Source organism: Pipistrellus hanaki (assembly GCF_964339955.1).
Source record: "Pipistrellus hanaki genome assembly, chromosome: 2".
Classification (NCBI taxonomy): Eukaryota; Metazoa; Chordata; class Mammalia; order Chiroptera; family Vespertilionidae; genus Pipistrellus; species Pipistrellus hanaki.
The window spans coordinates 32106968-32129578 of NC_140504.1; the positions used below are offsets into that span (position 1 = coordinate 32106968).

The 22611-nt window shown below is 35.2% G+C and overlaps 1 protein-coding gene across 4 annotated transcripts in view; it reads left to right on the forward strand.

Moving 5' to 3' along the window:
- NAALADL2 (N-acetylated alpha-linked acidic dipeptidase like 2) overlaps positions 1–22611 on the forward strand; it is a 1087185-nt gene that overhangs the window by 520395 nt on the left and 544179 nt on the right. The window lies entirely within an intron of this gene.

Below are 22611 nucleotides of genomic sequence, written 5' to 3' on the forward strand. Positions count from 1 at the left end.
ACCGGTTTTGGCCCCAATGAGCACATTTTTATTGAAACACATTGGGTTCCATTTTTCAGGCAATTCCAAAAACTCTTCTTTCTCTTTAAGTTGCCATTCGACTTGTCTTGCCATAATGTATTGTTAATGGCTATGTTACCTCCATACTGGATCCCATCATAGGAATTTGTCTTATTTAAATTGTAGAAATGGATTTCTCCCCTCTGTAAGGGGGAAACCCCTATTCCCATCAGGCCAACTAATGGTAACAAGAGTGTTGGATTAATGGCTACCCTATCCTGCCAAAGAGCCCAAAATCTTAGAACCCTACTTGTTAGCATCTATTTTGTTATGATTTTTCTTAAACTGAGTTACTCCCCTGAAATGAGGAACTCTCTGTTTCAACTACCTAGAAATAAAATAATTTTATCTAAATTTAATTAAATCTCTGCTCACCTGCCCTAGTTTAACATTCCTTGGCATAAGAAAGTAAACAGTCCTATTGATTCTCTGCCCTGTGCTTTGAACTCAGACACTAGATTTATTCGCTTGTTATAGAATCATTGTCTATACTGTGCTCACATCATCTTTATTCTTTTAATCCCTCCCTTTCCACATCTATCACTCAAGTTTACTTCCTTCTATTCAAGAATCATGATTCTTCTTTTACCAAGGAGTAAAAGTTCCTGTTCAAGAAAGCTGACAACTGCATGTTCTTTCCGGTTTTAATGAGAGAAAAGCCAATCTAAAGAAAATCGAGCTGTGGAGTTCATGGGAGACCCATGGACTGTTTTATGGTTATGAGAACACTAGAAAGACTTATTTAAATAAGTGATTTTTCTTTCCTCACATACCACAGCGATATATTTTTGCTGTTCTTTTTGTACAGATGCAAGTCCTGATGATGGTGATGCCATTGGCAACTATTCTCCAGTCTTCAGCTATACTTTGTCACCATCTCTCTGTTCCTCCTCTGCCTTATATATTTATTTTTATCTCTGTCTTCTCTACCCTTCATGTTTTTTTTATTCCTCTTTGACTTCAGTAATAAAGGGATTGATAGCAGAAAGGTTGGGATAAGTGAAGAGGACAATGAAGCAACTGGCATTTTAATAGTAGAAAAATATGTAAATATACAGTGGTGCCTCGCATAAAGAACGCCTCGCACAGCGAACGCTGCACACAACGAACTTCCTTTCATGATTCATACAACGAACTTCGTTTCACACAACGAAGTCGCCCGAGCTTCCACAACTGCTTTGCCCAAGCTTCCACGATCGCTGCTGATGTATTGCATCCTTCCGCGCAGGCACTGCAGGCAGTCGTTAGTCACTGCGCTTAACTTAAGCGCATATCGCGGCAATCGTTCTTCATTACGAATTAAATCACGCAAGTATCACGGCAGTCGTCCTTTTAAGTTAAACTCAATATTTTTTTTATATCATGGCTTCTAAAAAAAATTATGTTTTTAGATGTATCTAAATAAAAATAATAACAAAAAATTTATCTTTTTTTATGTCATCTTAGCATATTTTATGCTACAGAACGAATTATTTTTTTTAACATGTATTGTTATGGGAAAACGCGTTTCACATAACGAACTTTTCGCATAACAAACTTGCTCCTGGAATGAATTAAGTTCGTTGTGTGAGGCACCACTGTATAGCAAAACTGCACATAATTCAATATATGCAAATGATAACAGAATGAATTTAACAGTAATGGAGTGATGGTTCCTAAAGGAATTTTTACCTATTCAATTATTGATCTATCCAGATAGAAGTGAATATTGTCATAAATTTAATCACAAAAGAAATACATAGGATATGATTTATTTAATTATGCATAGTATTTTTCTCTCTCTAGATTTTAGATACAGCAACTACTTCACTTAGGATTTCTCAGTGTTATACAGAATGACATTAATTCTCTCAACTGACTGAATCAACTCACTAATGAGAAGTTAGACCCTTTCAATCCTTAGGCATTTAGTCAGAGCCATAGTAGCATCATTAATAGGATGAATGACAATTGATTATAGAAGGATCTTTGAATATAATGACCTTCTCAATCTTGACAGGTGCAGATACTATGCATCCTTTGAGCCCTGGTTCAGATGCTAACTTCTTCATAATGCTCTCTGATTTCTCACCAGCTGAGTTCTCTTACTCTTAGATTGCAACTCTCAGTATTTTGTTTTCTCTCTTTTTGTTGTCATGAATCACTGTCTACTTTGCAATAGAGAAAGAAGACTATGAGTCAGACATACTAGTGATACTTGAGTGATGGTATGCAGACACCCAGTAAATCTTTACTGCAGGATAGAACAAACCCAGAATACCGACCTTATCAATAAAACCTTCACTTCCATACACATTATCATTTATTTGTTTGTTTGTTTATTTATTTATTTATTCATATAGCAAAGAACTTATTTATTTATTTATTTATTTATTTATTCATTCATTCATTCATTTATTTATTTAGCAAAGGTGGAAATTTATTGAGAAACAAGCACAGATTCCCACATGGGGAAGGTGAAAGATTCCCCTATAATTTATTTTAAAAGAATGTTTACATGATCCCCAATTTACAATGGGCTGACTTAGAACTTTTTGTCTTTGTGATGGTGCAAAAGCAACATGCATACAGTAGAAAGCATACTTCAAATTTTGAATATATAGCTAGCCTTTTCCAGGCTAGCTATATACAGCACAATACTCTCCCATGGTCCTGGGCAGTGACAGCGAGATGATTTTGCTCAACTTTAAGCTAATGTAAGTGTTCTTAGTGTGTTGAATGTAGGCTAAATTAACCTATGATGCTCAGCAGGTTAGGTGTAATAAAATGCATTTTCTATTTACAATATTTTAACTATACATTGAGTTTATCTGGATGTAACTCCATTGTTAATCTAGGAGCACCAGTATTCTCTAGTTTTTAATCTATATTATTGAAATTTGAAATTCAAGTCATATATATATATATATATATATATATATATATATATATATATTTCAGACCTTTGATTTTTGAACATATTTTATCTATATTCTCATAGTGCGTACTAAAAAAGTTGTTTTAAAAGATAAAGAATTTTCTTTTTCCTGTGTAAAATGGGCTAAATATTTACTATACTCCAGTTTTTAATAATATTCTGTGTATTAATCAATTTCTTCAACTTACTGGATTGTGGCATCAAAATGTAGTCAACTCCCCAAGCAAAAATGCACTTTCCAAATTTTTCAAAGTGTCATTCTCATGGGGGAAAAATGGCATTGAAGTTCCCTTTTCTTTCATTATAACTGGAGCAAATATATTAAATTTTATATGCCTGATTTGGGAAATCAGTTTCTGTCTTCAATAACTGATTGTGTGTTATAGCTGAGTCCTTTACAAATGAAGTGCACTTCTATTGCTTAAAAATTGCTTTCCTGTGCAACATGATGTAGTAATGAATTAAATCCAAATGAGCCTTATATTCACAATGTCATAATATGTAACTCGTCCCCCGTGGAACTTTTTTATTATCTAATACAAGGCAAGCTAATGCCTTCCTCTCACAGCTCACTTCTCAGAAGGGTATGCAACCTTCAATTTTAGAAATAAAAAAAGAGAAAACTATGAGTTGAGATCAAATTACCTTTTTAGAAACTCGCTAAATCACAGAGAGCACCTTAACATGTCCCAAAATATGCAAATCAAATTCTGCTAGGACAGGAAACAAAAGAAGCAGTTCCATTTCTGTAGAGTACATTTCTATCTGGGAGAGAAAAATGAAACTGACTATTTTTCTTTGAGCAGAAATGTGTGCAGGTGGTTTTTACTTTCAATAAAAATAAAATAAGTGTGGGCGTTTGCTCTCTATTTCCTCACTCGGTTTCATCGTATTAACTCTATTCTGTAGGGAACAACTTGTAAGATCAGCCTGTACCAATATTGAAGTTCCAGCTTCTACACAGATTTAAAAACTCTAATTTATTAGCCTTATAATTTAGGAATTTGACAAAACACATCAGATATTCCCTTATTGTAGCTGCCTTCATCTTGTCTGGGTGGCATAATGTAGTCTAACTGAGTTTAAAAAAAAAATATGTCTTGTTATTTTATGTGGGCAAAGAGCAAAGGGAGAAAATGTTTATTTTAGTCAGTGGGGCAGCCGAGATAAATGTGCCAGGTATTCATGGGTTGCTGCTACTTGTGGCTGCTTTTGTATTCTCCTCTTGGCCCAAGCCTTTGCAGATTTTTTCTGCATGTCTCTCTTACATACCGCAGCTGGATCTGCATCAGTTGCTGCTTGGAATACCACATGATCCAGATCCAAGCCTTCATCAATTTTATTTTAAGGAGAGAACCTAATTTCTATAAGATCTGTTTATCCTGGTTTAAAATTTTGAATTATATTATAATCAAATATAATATAAGCTTACACACACACACACACACACACACACACACACACACACTAAAGGCTAGGTGCACAAAATTAATGCACAGAAAGGTGGGTGGTCCCCTTAGCTCAGCCTGCACCCTCTTCAATCCAGGACTTCTCATAATCCTGGACTGCTGGCTCCTAATAGCTCACCTGCCTACCTGCCTGATCAACCCTAACTGCCCCCGCTGCTGGCATGATTGCCCCTCATTGCCTCTGCATGATGGCCTGATTGCCTTTAACTTCCCCTCTGCTGGACTAGTTGCCCCTAACTCCCCCCCTCCCCTTGCTGGCCTAGTTGCCCCATAAAGCCTGTTTGTTCAATCGTTTGGTCATCCCCTCACTAATCCCCTGAAGATCTGATTGTAGGCAGCCATCTTATGAGGGTATCATAGTCAATTTGCATATTACTTCTTCATTATATAGGATATATAACTGCCATCTATATCCTACCTAATAAAATAGTAATATGCAAATTAACCATCACTCTGTTCAAGGCATGTCCATCAGCCACACCCACCAGCCAATCAGAGCGAGTATGTAAATTAACCCCAAACAAGATGGCTGCAGCCACAGAGAGCAGTTGAGAGGCTTGGGTTTCCCGGCAACAGAAGCCAAGCTTTCCATTTGCCCTAGCCGACCCAGGCCTCCACTCAAGGATACAAAGTTTCAATTATAGAAGATACATCTCAAGAAAAATGGCTTATAGCCTACCATCACAAGATATATGCAAGGCGCATTTTAAAACCTGTGCACTTATTCATGCATGAATATATTTAATTAATATTTATTATGGACGTACTGAATTCTGGGCTAGAGAAATGCAGTGAACAATACATATTACATACTTGCACTTATGATGCTTATGTTCCCACTGGCCAGAGGTGATAGGAACATACCCATTTATTTAAATGAAGTATAATAACAAAAACATACATTGTGCAGAGATGGAGGAGAGAGGGAGACACATAGATTGACTAAAAACTTCAAAACTCTCAGGGGCTAGTTATGGATGAAGCAGTCAGTTTGATTTCAAATGGACATATGCTGTTTTCCAGGAGGATGGACCAGCCCCTCTACATCTCTAACCCAGGCTGCCTGAGGAACTCAGCAGCTGTTTGCCAGAGCCTGTGCCTTCTCCTTGCTCTGGGGACTACCAGAGAGAAATTTCCCTACTAATTTATTTGCTTTTTTCTACCACCTTTGCAAACAAACAAATAAAAAGCAAACCCGTTTTTAAAGAGTGAGTGACAGGCTGAAAGAGAGACCTGACCACTCTCCACTTTCTATTCATTTGCAATATTCAACATGGAATTTAACGCTCCCAAATAAGAAGCATTGATGACACTTGATAAAGCTGTTTAACATAATTGAAGATACTATAATTTAAAGTTTATAGTTTCTTCTGAAAATAGCTTCATTTATAAGGATCGCCTCATCACCCCCAGTTGTTTTTGTTATTATTGTTGTTTTCATAAATTTTACATAACATGCAGAACTAGTATGACACAAGTAATAAGAGAAAAATAAATATTTATGCCAAAGCCGGTTTGGCTCAGTGGATAGATTGTCAATCTGTGAACTGAAAGGTTCCAGGTTTGATTCCGGTCAAGGGCATGTACATGTTGCAGGCACATCCCCGGTGGAGGATGTGCAGGTGGCAGCTGATCAATGTTTCTCTCTCATCGACATTTCTAGCTTTCTATCCCTCTCCCTTCCTCTCTATAAAAAACCAACAGAAAATATGTTTAAAATATTTCTTAGAGCGCAGTCTTATTTTCAAATTAACCATTCTAAGAATGATATGTTAATCCTGGATTTCCAGATTCATATTTATTATGTAATCGGTTGCAATCCTTTGAAAGAGTTACAGTTTGCTAATTATATGCAATTATGATCTGAGAGCCAGTGGTGTGTGTTAACTTTTTAAGTCTGCAAGCAATATCAGTGAGGTGAGTTGCTTTACAGACATGAAATCTATACAAAAATTTCACATAGGTTTTCTTGACATCTCTTATACTCTGATGTTATTCCTTGAAATAGATCGGGACTGGCATTGGGAGGGGTCCTTGCTGTAGCCTATTTCAATTGCCTTTTGAGAAGAAATGTACAAAGAGCGGGTAGAAGTTGGGACCAGAGGACTGGATAAGGCTCTAGGAGTGTGTTCTAAGCACAGAAAGGAGCATCTCTGTGGGAATCATGATGGTGGAGACAGTAGTGATTGCTGCTAGCAATTTTCATTCTCTTCCTGTCCTGGAAATAGGGGCAAACTGAGTGACAAGACAGTATTTATATGAAGTATCAGTATAATAATTTTTAAGCAGGAAAAAAAAATTGATCATTGTGGGAGATGCCCCTTGGTAAAGTAATTTGCTGATTGGTTGGAGGAGAAAGCTGTGAAAATGACAAGGGTGACAAAAAAAATAGGGAAGCTAGATCATAATTTTGAGTGAAAGAAACAAGATGACAAGCATCAACAAAATGAATGAAGTTTTCCTTCTGCCTGATGAGTCATGAAAGGGTTTCTGGGTTAGACACCGGGATTAGAAGGTCATCCAGAAAGGCAGTGCTACTGTGAGAATATGGCCTAGGACAGTGGTAGGCAAACTCATTAGTCAACAGAGCCAAATATCAACAGTACAATGATTGAAATTTCTTTTGGGAGCCAAATTTTTTAAACTTAAACTTCTTCTAACACCACTTCTTCAAAATATATGATTCGCTCAGGCCGTGGTATTTTGTGGAAGAGCCACACTCAAGGAGCCAAAGAGCAGCATGTGGCTTGCGAGCCGCAGTTTGCCGCCACGGGATTAGGAAATTCTTAAAAGGGAAGAAAAGAGGCTACAGCATAAGCTAATAGCAGAGAGAGTCTACAATAGAGAAAGCACCACAGCTGTTCTGAGCTGAAAGATCTCCCTCAAGTACCTTGGCTGGGAAGAAGGTGATGATTTGCCCTGGGGAATATTTATCCCATCTGAGTCTGGGAAGTGAAAGAAGCATGTGAAGAAGAATTCAGAGAAAGCTGCAATACTTAGCAGAAAACCAAACACATATCTAAGTCTTATTTGACCTTGGAAAGTTGCCCAGGACTTTCTAGAATCTATATTGAAATTGCACACTCAATGTTTGATAGAGGCCAGACAGCGTTTTTCTGTTGTTTCAACTGCTTAATTTAATGGTCATAGGAGTACTTATGTCTAGTATTTCTGATATCCCCCAGACTTCTGGGAAATAGGAATATACAGTGTATACCTAGAGTTATTATTGAAGTTAAATACCAACTCAGGTGCTACAGGAGTAATCCAGGTATCAATCTGGTCATTTGCAAGTAGCTGCTAATAGTATGTTTGGAAAAATAATTTAAATGAAGAATTTCCATTTGCTTCTGAATTAGTTCCATCCTGATGCTATTGCTCACTACTCAGCTGTGGCCCACAGATAACTCTAACAGGTCACTTCCTGGAACATTTAGACTCATATTTATCATGATTACGTGTTCGCCAAGCACCTGGGAAATGGTAAATTAGGTTCTTTCCACACATACCATTATTGCCTGCAGTGCCAATTCTACATTTCTGTATAGGCAGATCATGCTCTTTTGAAGATATGAATTCAGAGGGAATTTATATCATAGCAACACAAACATTCTAGATATAAACTTAAAATTAGTCTGCCTGGGATCAAATCTTAGTGGGAGTATCTATTAGGCTTTCCCAGAAAAAAAGGAACTGAAGGCTGGGGAGGGCTTAGATAAGTTAATATATGGATATGAAGCATCACTTCCAGAAAGCTTGCACAAATGCATGGAGGTAGATAAACACAGAGGTAAATGAGTATGGCTAGTGAGTGAGTGCTGTTGACAAAAATTACTTTGTCAAAGATAAGGCTTGAGAAGTCAGTTAGGATAATTTTATGGAAATGTAAGAGGGAGTCTCACGAAGAATCAAGCTTCATCTCTGGCTCAGAATTGTCAGGTCTTAGCAAACCACTTCTATATGTGAAATGCCTGTTTCATGAAGTAGGTAGGTAGTAGGAATGCAGTTCTCAGAGGAGTACAGGGAAGAACATACAGTCTTTTGAAAGACAGGGAGAAATATACGTCCTAATAGAAGTTGATGTCATATTTGTAGTAATGCAGACATTGACAAAATGCCATCAGAAATGTAAGAGGAAGTCTCATGAATCAAGCTTCATCTTTGGCTCATAATTGTCAAGTCTTAGCAAATCTCATGGATGCGGCAGTAGTGCTTTTAACACCTGGAGTTAGCCCAACAGCAAATAAGCTCTTATAAGTAAAACCTCAGCCTAGAACAAAACCTGCTTTATATACATATTTATTTTCTAAATGTATGCTAAACATATTAGTATCATGCTCTTATTTTTCTTAGAGTTACTTTGGGCATTGAAAAACTAACTAGCTATGCTTTATTATACTCCAGTGAGCCATTACTAATCACTGAGTGGCAATTAAGAACAGGAAGGCAGAGTGTTAGCACTAAATAGAAATTCTGGGATATGCTTTAAAACCTAAACCTTTTAGCCATGGTTGAAAAATCTCAATAATACTTTGGGATTTACAAAATCTTACAGTGAAAAAAAATATGCCTAAATTTTGAAAAGATAGAGATGTTAATCACTATGTAGTGCTTCTTTTTGTGGTGTGGGAGGCTTACATCAATTATGACATATATTAGCAATGAGAAAATTTCTAAGGCAAAATATGATGAATAACTATAGTTATTAATTTCAGCTTATTCCAACCAGAAAAAAAAACTTTTTATAGCTGTGCTTTTTTTTAGACGATTATTTTATATAGGATTAACTGATCAATGTTCCTTCCTGTTTATTTTAAACTAAAATGAATTTTTGAAACTAAAGCATCTATTAACTTGTTTTTAAATGAAAAATAAAGATGTTAAAATGGCATTCACAAAATAGTAAAATACTTCTATTTCTGTCAATTTACTTAGCCTGTCATAACATCATCTATATTAGAATTATATATGAACTCTGATTTCTGGATACAGAATTTAAATTATTCACAGAAACACTTGCCTGATCTCTCACAGCTCCAGAAAAACAATACAAATTTGTTTATTTAGCATTTGTATCTCATTTGTTATGCTTGTTTTCTCTCTCTCTCTCTCTCTCTCTCTCTTTTAAGTCACGCTTCATTGTAAATGTGCTAAAGGTTAGGTGTAGTTTCTTAACATATTCACATCAAATCTCTTCAAGGCATGGTGTGATGAGGATATATACTTGGCATTATTTGTATTTGTTCTAAAACAAAATACTAATAAAAAACATTTTTACAAGTTACAATTGCAAATAACAGATAACCTGCTTGTCCTAGCAATACTCTCACACTGAATCTGCAAGTATAATGTTAGCATAGAAGAGAATGCTTTTAGTAGCAAATGGATTTAAAAATGATCCACTTAGAAAGTACTTTCCTGGCATATGTGTTGTTGAAAACCTCTAGGTCTTTAAGTGAGGAAGAGATGATGATGATATTATTGCTTCCATAAGATATCTGCTTATTTTGCTTCTCTTAAGTCATAGTTAAGAATTTCAACACTCTGGGTAGCTAAAAATGTCATTCCAAATTTCAGCAGTAGCTAATAAAGAAATTATAGAACCAGAATAAATTCCCTGACTGTTCTGTGTATGAATGATGAGTATACCAGTGGAGCTTGGATCATCAAAAGCATAATTTCATAAAACATAAACATTAATAAAACAAAAGTAGCCTTAGGAACCCACAATGAATCATCACTTGGTAATCACCAAATGATACACTTTAATGACAACAGCAGGCAGGAAGTGGCAAACAAACCATCTAGTTGTGAATAGGCCAGACAACACAGGGCATAGTGGTGCCACAGACAAGAGGACCATGACTTACTAGGTTGTCTGCTTTATTCAATACTCTATAATGTCTAAATCAAAGTTTCTAATGCACTTTAAAAAATGCAAGTTACAAAAATCTGCAATAGGGTTCTGGATCAGCAAGCACTGTCAGAATAGATTACCGCCCTGCCCTCTCTCTGCTGTAACAATATCATGATGAATGAAGAGTGACACCAGTTGCCCATTTATCTCAGAAGATTACTGCAATGATCCTATTGATTCTTCCTGTGGCTTTTCAGACTGAAGATTATAGCTCAGGTACAGAGATATAATCAGTTTTTTAAAGTATGGTTGTTAATATGGTCCAATTTACCCCTCCTTGCCTAAGATGTGCTGGACAGTAGCTACCAAGAAATTAAATCATTGCTTATTATAACATTTGAGGATTTTAATAAGTAAAAATATATTTTATTTTGTGTCAATTAAACAATAAACCCAAATTCTTAAAGTGTATTCACACCTCTATTCACCAGACATTAGTAAGTAAACATATTTTTTTTTTAGTGCAGAAGACATGGCATAATTTAAAATATAGATATAAATTAAAATTTATGATTTTAAAAAGCTCAGATTATTAGGATCTAGGAGATGGAAATGTTTGATAAAATGATAAAATTTCACTAAAATGTGATATAACCAAGCAGTATGGAAATATTTATATAAGAACTAATAATTAGGTTTTAAATAATATGGATAGCTTCACAGAGGGGTGATATAAATTGGAATGAGATTTTAAAGGAGTTTTCCAGACAGAGTGTATTCCAGGTATAAGACAAATTTGCAATTATATGGATCTTAGAAAATAGCCTTTAGTTAGTCTATGTGGTTGGAAAGGAGGACTTGTAAAGATAAGGTGATTTGCCAAAGAGGGGTAGAGGAAGAGGAGGAAGCAGAGGAAAAAGAGGAATAGATACATACATATGTAGATAGATGTTGCAGTCAGATTGTGAAGGACCTTGTAAACCTTCTTAACATGATTTTGGTTTGTTTTACTTTATTTTTAACTTGACAACTTTTGGAGTCATTTAATGAAACACATATTTTAAAACAATACAGGAAACAATGTTGAGGATGTAGATTATATGAAGAAAGCATTAAACCTGGGTGAGGAAGTAAGGAGGTTGTTGCAGTAATTCAAAGTTTTGCTTGTAATGCTTTTGAAGGTTGAATCAAACAAAGTACATGGAAATTGCCTGGCCAGAGTGTCTCAGTTGGTTGAGTATCCTCATGCACACCAAAGGGTTGCTGGTTTGATTCCCCATCAGGGTACATGCCTGGGTTGCAGATTTAATCTCCAAATGAGCATGCACAGAAGGCAATTGATCACTGTTTCTCACATTGATGTCTCTCTCTCTCTCTCTCTCTCTCTCTCTCTCTCTCTCTCTCTCTCTCTCTCTCTCTCTTTCTCTCTCTCTATTTAAGCATGTCCTCAGTTAAGGATTTTTTTTAAAGCAGTGTGCATGGAAGTAGATTTAATAGATAATATTATAGAGGTAGCATCAAAAAGGTTTGCTGCTTTAGCATTTGACAAAGAAGTGAGAAGCTTGGCTCTCCAGGATTGTACTTTCTTGACTCTGAGGAAAATATGATTTAAAGGCAGATAATCTCTGTTTCCTAAGTTTTGCATGCAATCATTTAACAACCGTTTCCTGGGAGCCTACTTTAAACAAAGCCCCATGCTACGGGCTAAAATGCAATTACAACTCCTGCTTAATATGCAATTTTTGTGACATGGGAAGCATAAAATATAATCAAAACAAATCCCCTAAAATATAAGGGCTTCTAAACAGTGTTTTTAGAAGCATCTGATCTTTTGTATTTATAAGTTTACTTATTTGGGGCCTGTTATTAAAGCAGAGAATTTAATCTCACGAAAAAGGACTATGTGTTGTTCCAATAAGCCAGTGTTCATGCAGTTTTAACTGAAATGACAAGAGTGAAGGCCATTAAAAAGTAATGCTTGAAATCGATCAGAGATAATGAAATTGCATTGGCCCAAGTATTAATCAATTTTAATAATTGTGTGTTACAATGATCTTGCAATAAAAAGGCTGTTATTTTCAATCCAGTTCATTTAAGCTATGTCTACATGATTGTAACACAACTAGTGGAAAAGTGCAGCCATTTTAAACACCTGTGCTATAATCTGATCATTGACTTTTTTGTTGTTTGAAAATTCCAAGCAAAAACTGAAGTAGCTAATTAGTTGATAAAACTCTTTAAGTCAACATTTGTTTTGTTGTCATCTAGATATTACTTTAAAAAGATAGTCTTCAAATAGAGCAAGACTGATCTGGGCTAATAAAAAAATCAATAGTCCAACAAATGGTGTCTTGATTCATTAATCTCTCATAAAGCTATAAATTAAATATTTAAAAAATATTGATGGCATTGTGGGCAGCCCTTCTGTTTTCTCTAATAGCCCCCCCCCCGCCTTTTTTAGAGTCAGCTTTGTATGTGGTATCCAACATTATTGTGAATACTTATTAAGAACTAATTTCTTCCAATTCAGGTTAATATTTTCTCTAATTCCAACTGAGGATAAGCAATAAAGTTGAACCAGTTACCATAGCACAAGGAAGAGATATTTGCTAAGGCTGATCTTAAGGATCAGGCTAACTGCTCCTACAATTATACAAGTGTGTTAGTGTGTATTGGGTCACCACTATAGTTATATTCTTAGCACCTAACTTGTCTTTGTTTTTTTGACACTGGATGTTAACAAGAAATGCAACTTTCTGATTGGATATCAAGGCAACTTTATTGTTGTCCCTGGTTATCTTGTGGCCTGCAAGGTGAGTTGTAGGAAGGTTCATAACCAGAGCCTGGGTAGAGTAGGGAGAAAGGCAGGGACTTTCCTTGGCTACCCCTTCAGGACAGGGAAGAGGGAATACTTTAATGTGTGGGCTCCAGGGGCTGCAGCTGTACCTACAGACTGTCCCCTTTGGCTGAGGGACACCATCTTTTATGAGACTGCCTGGACAAAGTTGTTGCTCTATGGACAGGGTCTGGGTGGTTCCAACATCCAGTTGAAAAATCAAACCTATATACCTATCACTATTACAATTTTATTTATAGTTGAGGGGCTTTTACTATTTTATTACTGACCTGAATACCATCTTGATGCAGATCCTCATACCACACAGTGTTAAGTTAGGAGGAGCTTAGGCTCAGCATGGGCATATATATAAACTTTCTTCTGGCCACAGGTTGGTTTGAGTCTTCAGCTGAACTAGAATACACTCTTTTCCTTACTCTTCTCCGGTATAGAGCCAATATTTGAGAGAGGCTCTTAATTACATAAAAGGCTACTTTTCACTGGTTTCATGCCCTTGTCTGTGATCTCTGGATTTCTTTTCTTTTTTTCCCCCCTGTCCTTTCCTGGGGACACATTGCAATTATTGAAAATACATAAGATTAAAAATAATTATACTGTCCTGAATTGGTAGTTGATTAAACTCAGCTTTGTATTGTTAGAAGAGTTAGAGAAGAAGTGAAACATACCTTGCAAATCCACATTTACAGAGAATTTTTAAAATCATCTATACTGATATAAACTTGTATTCATGATTGCCTCAGGACAGAAATGTATGCCCATTCTGCACCCTAGTTGATTGCTACTTGGCCACTGCAATCAACAGTGATAAGGATATGTGATGAGTGATTCATGCAATGGGAAAATTTGATTGCATGGGTACCAGATAAGACTCCTGGAAACCACTTGACTGTGAACCAAGCATTAAATTTTTTGCCTAGGCCTTATTTTTCTTTAAGTGATTTTGGAAGGTGTGGTGGGACATCAAAATATTAAGTATATCTTTCTAAATGCTTAGGAATATGTGTGGTGAAGCATCAAATATTAAATGCCTTTAAAGGTTGGATTCAAGAAGAAAACTGTTTGGCATATCATTAGACAAAAAGAAGGAGCCTTGAGCATCACTACCTGAGAACTGTTAGAAATTGTAATCTGGTAATAACATAGGTTGTAAATTATACATTTTCTGTTTACTTTTTTTTTCTTAAAGTATCTGTGGTTTGGCACACACAAATTTCTCTTTATTATTCTTCTCCTCTGTGATCTTGAGCCCAACACAATCCACACACACTTTTTACATTATCCAGTTAAAGGTACATTTGTATGAACATTCTTAAAAATTGCATTTTAAATGTTTAGGAGTCATTTAGAAAAGCCCTTCAACTAAGGAGGATCTAGAATATGGAGATGTTTGTTGTTTATGAGATGACTAATGCAGTTCAAGTATTAAACCCTATAGTTGATGGTGCTAATAGATATTAAGGCAGTGATCCCAAGTCTTGATTTCTGTCACGAAACCTTTCCAGGTTTTCATGTTTTGGCCCAGTGCCTATCCACACTAGTATTTTGGTGATCTGCCCAAATAATTACATTTCTTGACACATTCTTGGTAATATCACAGAGAAATGTCCAAATTTTTTATCACAGCTTTAGAACATGGCCTGTTTTTTTTTTGTTTGTTTGTTTGTTTAATTTTTTTTTTCTTTTCTGAATCTGACTTTCTCTTTCCCCTGTGCCTCTCTGATGGGCTACCTGTAGTTTTTCAGATCTTTGGCTGTCCAGACCCTTCCCTGTGTCCTTGGCTCAAGATGCTGCCTGTGCCTCAAATGCCCTTGTCTTTGTCTAGTGAATTCTTACTCAGCTTTCAAGAGTCAGTTCAAGCATTTCCTCCTCTGGGAACCCTTCTCAGCCCTTACCAATCTTCTATTACTAGTAAACAAGATTGAATGTATTGAATTTTGTGTTCTTACAGTATAATAGTACTGGGCACTTACACATTCTTGATATTGGTTTTGTTTTGTTCTACCAGATTGTAAGTTTCTTCAGAGTAAGGGCTATGTAGTATCCAATTTTATTTGTGTGTGTGTGTGTGTGTGTGTGTGTGTGTGTGTGTGTGTGTAACAATGCAATATTCTTTCTTATGTAAGGATAACTTTTCCTTTCAAGGAAAATAAAAAGAACATGAGAATAACCATCTAAGGTATTCTCTAGATCCGATTGCAGGTGCCAGTATTGTTTTTGCCTGTCTCTTGTCATTCATTTTTTGTCTGTTTAAGTGGACTGTCCAACTCAGTCGCACTCACTTTAAATATTTGACTTTGTTCTCTATGCAGGGGTCTCTGCCATCTTCAATAAAAATACAGAAATGGTTATGGCATAATTCATATGCTCTATATGTTAGTTTTATTTTTAGCTGAAAGTAACAGAAAATTCAGTTAGCAGTGGCTTAAGCAAACAAAGCAAGATGTTGGGAGCCAGGTGGTTGCTGTTGTTGGTTCAGCTGCACCATGATGACATCTGGGGCCCAAGTGCATTTTCACGTTCTGTATTTCAGCCTCAGTGTCTTGGCTTTTGTCCTCCCATGCTTTTCACCTGTGGTCATAGAAAAAGCTGCTGCTTATCTATTCAGAAATAATGAAGGGAAGGCACCACTAGCCTCGACAATCACTTTTATCAGGAAGAGGAATGTTTTCCCAGAATCCCTCAGTAAGTCTTCATGTTTGCCAGATTTCTGTCACTTGCCTTACCTCCTATCCCAGCTTTAAGAGATAATTTCCCAGCTTCTTTCTATGTGATGAGTGGGGGAAAAAAAGGAAAAAAAAGAGGTGAGAAGAGTGTTATGTTAGTTAACTAAGACTGTGTTCTATGTATTAGTAGGTGATTAAGACACGTGTAGAATAAGAATGTGTCATGTAACATTATTCAAACAGGACAATATGGATATTCTGAGAATGAAGATATCATAACTGATTGAGGAGAAGGTTGTATTCAGGAGCTGTTTTATGAAATGGCATTGTCTATTACAGACTTAGAGGTAGTACAATTTTAACAGGCAGCATTTGTAACAGGTAATATATTGAAGTTGAGGGAGAAGTGGCAAAACTTTGTATTTAGAGATCAATCAGTTTAGAGATCTATCTGCAGCTTGCAGAGCTGAGGTTAGTGAGTTAATGAGATAATGGGGGTAGATATATAAACTGCACTGTCCAATAGAACTCTCTGTGGTGATAAAAATGTTCTGTGTCTGTGCTATTTAATATGGTAGCCACTAGCCACATGTGGTTGTTGACCATTTGAAATGGCCCATTGTGACTAAAGAACTAAATTTAAGTGGTAGGTAGTAACAATACTGTGAAGTACAGATGAGAGCATTGTGGGCCATTCTAAGTTGAATTTGGGTTTTACTCTGAAAAAGTTGGAGAAGCCATTGGAGAGAATTGAGGGAAGGAGTAAACCTATTCCATGCTCTGTTTTGTCAGGATCACTTTACTGCTTTTTTGAAAATAGCATGAATTTGGGGAGGATAGAGGCTATCGCATTAACTCAAGTGGCAGATGGTAGTGGTGTGTCCTACCCTGTTTCCCCGAAAATAAGACAGTGTCTTATATTATATAAACTTTTTCTCCCAAAGTTGCACTAGGTCTTATTTTCAGGGGATGTCTTATCTTTCCATGTGCTAGGTCTTATTTTCGGAGGATGTCTTATTTTGGGGGAAACACGGTAGTATGGCATAAGTAGAAGTGGTTTAAAGAGGTTGGATTCTTCAAAGTCAATAAAAAGGAATTCTCTACTGGTTTAGATGTGGAATGTGAGAATAAAAAGTAATAGAAGATAAATCTACATTTCTTTTTGGCCCAAGTGACTAGTTGAATATCAATTGTATTAACTGAGATGAGAAAAAATAAAGAAGGCTCAGCTTTGTAGAAGATTAAAAGCTTGAGTCTGGAACCTGACTAATTTGAGATGATTATAAGACATTCAAGAACATATGTTGAATGTATAATTCAGTAGAATCTAGTTTGGAGATAAAGTTTTTAGTTGTCTGCACATTAACAGCATTTAAAGTCATGAGACTAGTTGAGGTCACTACAGAAGTGAATGTAGATTGACGAGAGATAATGTGGTCATACTAAGTCTTGAGGGAGTCCATCGCATTCTGTTAGGCAGAACCAGTATGATGAGAGTGGTAGAAGTCAAGGAGAGTGGCATGTTCAACTATGTCAAAATGTCTTCTCTATCCATAATAAATAGAGTTTGATTACTGACTGTTGGATTTAACAATGTGGATGTGTGTATGGTTTGTGAGGGGTTATTGGTGATTGCAACAAGCATAGTTTCTAAATCAATTGTGATTGATTTAGAAGGAAATGATAAGTTCTAATAAATACTGATTGTACAGGATATAGGCTTAATTTGATAGGGATAAAAGGAGAAAAGTAGATTTTAAAGCAAACATAAGTCCTTTTATTGGTTCTTTAATTAGCTGAGCTGTCTCAGTACACACAGTATTGACAATTTCACTGATTTCGAGCTGCCTTGTTATCAACCTATCAAACTGGCATTTCCAAAGTAACTAAATAATTCAATTTTTATATTCTGTATTAATTCAAAGGCATATTAAAGGAAATATTTTCATTTCAAATTAAGAATTATTATTTATTTTCTAAGAAAATATAATTATATGTCATAATGGAGAGCCTTGTTGCAATTAAGCAAAGACTATTTTTTATTTAGGTTTTAAACAGAGTAAGTCATTAAGGAAAACTGTGTTTAATATGTAAATTCATGAAGTTTCCTAAACTTTATAGATAAAAACATAATGGTTGTAACCAAAGCCTCATAGATAATCTAGTTTACCAAAACTCAAAAATATTAAATACTTTGCACAACTTTACTGGTCTTGTTAAAATATCATCGATAATGTAAACATTTAAATTAGAATATCCAAAAGATACATTCAGAGACAGTAAAGCAAAAAAAAGACTGTCAAATTACAGCGGGAAGGTGAGGGGGATATGGGGAAGATAAGAGATCAACCTAAGGACTTGTATGCATGCATATACGTATAACCAATGGATGCAAAACTTGGGGGGAGGGCAAGAATGGGAGTGGGGGGCAATGGTAAGATATGTACACATATAATACCTTAATAAAAAATAAATTAAAAAAAGAATATCCTTCTGTTAATATTGGTCAAAAGGAAGAAGAAAAACATATTTAGGTGAAACTGCTAAAAGCAACCAGAGGAATCCTATGGCCATCACTTTGATATTGAAGTAAATCCTATGGCCATTAGCCTGTTTTGAAGTAAATCTCTAGAAATGTTGGTGTGTTAGCCATTGCTAAGGGACACATTGTATTCATAGGTGTTCTTACGTTGTGAACACATTCTTGGACCTCATGGAATGTCATTCAGGAAAGGTAAATATGATACATACATTTTATTTCACTCTATCACCATCCCACACCCCCAAAAAGCACTTTGGTTGAGGTCACAGATTTCATCCCAGGCAGTGTTATCTCAAATGAGTTAGAACTGCTTTGGGAACTTGTCCTTCTTTTATAAAGTACCACTCTGGTGATTTCCAAATATTCATGTTCACATACTAAAAAGTTCATGTATAGAAAGATTTCCATTCAGGGCTGACCGAGGAACTTTTAAATACTATATACTGTGTTTTCTTGGTCCACAGAAGATCTCCTGCAGATTTGCCAAGAACAGGCCCGTTTCTATTACGTTGTTCACCATAGTATTAATAGACTCTAAAGAGGAAGAAATGCAATTTGCATTTCTTTCAGGTAGACTGTATCCTTAATTGGACTTTTCAGTGATTCTTAATCTGGAAATGCTACTATTAAGCTCCATTTACATTGTTACATTTATGCTGATGACAGTCACTTAAATTCAATAATTTGAGTTATTCTGTAAACTTTTCAAACTATGTTTACACTACAAAATAAATATTATGAAATATGTTCTACATAAAATGATGGATAAAATCACAATATTAATTATGAAAATGGTGTGGCATAGTTATGGGTAATCATTTTAATTTTTTATATTTTACGTGCTTTTTATTTTTATGCAGTGAGTTTGCATTTATAATTTAAAAAACATATTAATAAGAATAGATGTTTTGTGGTGTGTATGCACCTATGATTAAAATAATCCTTCTGCTAGGAAATATAGATGGTTGTCAGGATTACTTTTCTGGATGATGTTCTCATAATACTATTGGAGAACAAAAGATAAACACTGGACTATCTAAGAAAATAATTATAAAATTACTATAGTAACTATATTATATTAAAATATATTTTAATTGAAAAGGAAGTATTTGCTAGTAAAATTAATTTCAATCTTTCTTTAGAAGGAAATGTGTAGGGTTAACTTAAAGGTTCCCAGGTTCTTAAATATATTAAGAGAATAGTTGTCTAATTTTTTAAACCTTTGGAACAAATGAAATAATGGCCAATATTAGAGATTGGCTACTTTAAAGAATCCTAAGGTCTGCCAAAACTGGTTTGGCTCAGTGGATAGAGTGTCGGCCTGAGGACTGAAAGATTCCAGCTTCAATTCTGGTCAAGGGCATGTACCTTGGTTTCGGGCACATCCCCAGTGGTGGGTGCACAGGAGGCAGTTGATAGATGTTTCTCTCTCATCATTGTTTCTAACTCTCTCTCCCACTCCCTTTCTCACTGTAAAAAAATCAATAAAGTATATTTAATAAAAAAAAGAATCCTAGGTTCATTTGATTAGTATCATTTTCCCAATTTATCCTTTTTCTCCCTCTCTTTTGTTTTTAGTAGGTGATTCTAAAGCCTACCAAGATTTCATCTCTAAGATGAATTCTTCATTGCACAAACGATTGGAAAATGTCCTATTATATTGTTTCGGTTCATTTGAATATTGAACGGCAGATATAGAGAAATACAAGGAGAAAGGCAGTTTTAATATCAAGATTTAGATATGGACGGATCTCACAAAAAGAAGTATGACAAGATTAACATTTTTTTTTTACATTTTTTTTCCTTTGCTTATTGTTCTGTTAGTTTCTTTCTGATACTCCTGGAGAGGGGAGTCTTTCTTTCATTTGTCCAATTAGTGAAAATCCATTAAATGTCATTGTGAAGAGTGTCTTCTATTTTCAGAAGACCACTAGCTCTAAAGCCCCAGCACATTTTTTTCGCTTTGGATTCTTTATGATTTCTATAGGTTCATAGGCTCATAGGAAGTCAGAACTAGAAAAGACTTAAATGGCATCTAATCCAGTGTTTCACATGATGGAATCAATAGTCAGAAAGATTAAATTTGTTTAAGATCAAATAGCTAGTTGACATCATTTTTAGGCGCATAATGCAAGTTGTTAATTCCTCAGATAATGACCTTTCTGGCATCTGCCTAGTGGTTTTCTGGGTGTTTATAGAGTTATATGCAGTGAAGTTTTGTTGTGTCCATATATATTTGAAAGAATATTTCTTGTATGTGGGCATGGTTTGTATACAATTACAGTTGTTTGTCTCTTCCTTTTTTAAAATTTGGTCAAGTGCTATGTGACATCATTAAAGAAAATTGGGTTCCCTTGGAGAATTATCTTAGATAAATAGTTTCAGAGTCACTTGGCCAAAGTTTAAACTCTACTTGCCACCAATTTTCCAGCAGAGTTTCTTGTGAATGCATTTCTACCATATCTCCTAGAGGTAATCATACTAATACAGAAGCCATGCATTCATTTAATTGACTGTGCATGTCATTGACTTCCAGCTCTTTTGTCGTTCCCTTTCATGCCTGTTTTGTAGTTTGAGATTTACAGCTCTCACTCATTAATCCTATATATCTGGCATTTTGAGTACATTATCTATGATTTTTAAACAACCCTCACACCTAGATATTATTTTCCTCAATTTATAGCATTAGAAAACCTGTTGAGTAAAAAGGAATAATGGAGTACAAATGCAGTATCTATTTCAGTCATTAATAAAGCTATCCCTGATACTTGGGGTGGGATATGGAAGGTGAAGTATAATATTGAAATGTTGAGTGAGGAATAACTGAAATTTAATAGTATGCATAAGTGTTCTTAAATACCTAATCACCTCTCTCCTAAGTGAGGACATAAATACCTATCTATCTTCTTGGTCTTGTCCTGTTGCCATACTCCTTGCTTTTTTTAAACACTGGTTAAATTTAAGTTCAATAGTGTATATATATATATAATGGAATGATACTCAGCCATAGAAAGATGAAATACTGCCATTTGCAGCAACATGGATGGACCTTGGAAATATCGTCCTAAATAAAATAAGTCAGACAGAAAAAATTAAGAACCATATAATTTCACTCACATGTAGGACATAAAATTGAAAACAAGAAATGAAAAACAAGAAAACCAAACACTAATAGACAAAGATTACAGTCTGGGTGGTTATCAGAGGAAAGGGAGTGGGGGAATAACATATATGATGATGGAAGGTGATTTGACTTTAGATGTCAGGCACCCAATGCAGTATACAGATCTTATATTATAGAAATGTTTACTTGAGCTCTATAAAATGTTATTAACCAATGTAACCCAATACATTTAACTAAAAAAAATTAAATTCAACATATGTGTACAGGAAAGACTGTCTTAACTAAGTGCTAATTCCTCGAGGTGGCTTATAGATATCCCAGTCAGGATGTAGCCTTAAAAATAAGCAAAAACTGAACTCTTTTAATAAGCTTTTAGTCACTGACCCATCTCTCTTTTCTAATCTGGCATGCATGCTTTACTTTCTTCCTTCTAGGTTGATCCCAGGGTAATTGACAAACAAATACCCTAAAAATTTGATCACAATAATAAAGCAGAGATCAATTTTTAAAAAAGTAATGATTATATAGGTTTGAACCTATTAGAGTTCAAATTTTAAGACATAAAATATAAGTACATGAAGTAAAAATATGATATTCTACTTTAATCCATGATTATTTTTGTCCTTTTCTCTTTTTGTTTTATTTTCGTATCATTGAGAAATAGAGTAATGGTTTCTGAATGTTGCCTGTGGCTCTTTAGTTAAGAAATAGGTAGTCCCTTTCCAACTACTAATGCAAATAATCAGTTTTGTTCAACAAATAATATATCTCATCTGTTTAAGCTCCTATGATTACAATCCTCATAAATGTTCTAGATAGCAGATTTCCCCATAGGGAGAAATGAGTTAATTTTCAGTTAATGAGAAGAATTATAATAGAGCATCTCCATTACAAGTGAGAGGTTTGTTTCAAAATCATTTCACACACTGCCAAGAAAGTTTATAATTTATTGTGGTGGGAAGATGAATAAAGGTAAATATTTCTTTTTTACAGAATAGGGAAAATCCTTGAATTTCCTTTGCCAATACCCCTAGGTTTCTCTCCAAAAACAAAACAAAGCAAAACAAACAAACAAACCAATATGAACACTAATACATACAAACACAAATCAGTATAGTAAAT